Genomic DNA, 515 nt, shown 5'->3' on the forward strand with positions numbered 1-515 from the left:
ACCCCAAAACCAACAGAAGGCTGTAGTACAAGCCTTCCTTATCCATGTCAACCTGAGTTTCTCAGTGACATAGACCAGGCAGGATTGGGGGTTTGGAGCCACATACATGGCCTTTGATCTCCTGGCGGATGGAGCTCTTTTTTGTTTTGTTTTTTGAGCCAGAATTTCACTCTTGTTGTCCAGGCTGGAGTACAGTGGCACACTCACAGCCACCACAGCCTCAACCTGCTGGGCTCAGGTGACCCTTCCACCTCAGCCTTCCAAGTAGCTGGAACCACAGGCATGCACCACCATGCCCAACTAATTTTTGTTGTTGTTGTTGAGTTGGAGTCTCACTCGGTCGCCCAGATTGGAGTGCAGTGGTCACTCCCGGCCACCGCAGCCTCGCCTGCTGGGCTCCGGCGATCCTTCCACCTCAGCCTTCCGAGTAGCCAGAATTATAGGCACGCGCTACCACGCCTGGCTGATTTTTTGATTTATTGTAGAGATGAGGTCTCACTGCCCAGGTGGGTCTG

This window comes from Carlito syrichta, unplaced genomic scaffold, assembly GCF_000164805.1.
Source record: "Carlito syrichta isolate Samal-C Ts95f unplaced genomic scaffold, Tarsius_syrichta-2.0.1 Scaffold309294, whole genome shotgun sequence".
Taxonomy (NCBI): Eukaryota; Metazoa; Chordata; class Mammalia; order Primates; family Tarsiidae; genus Carlito; species Carlito syrichta.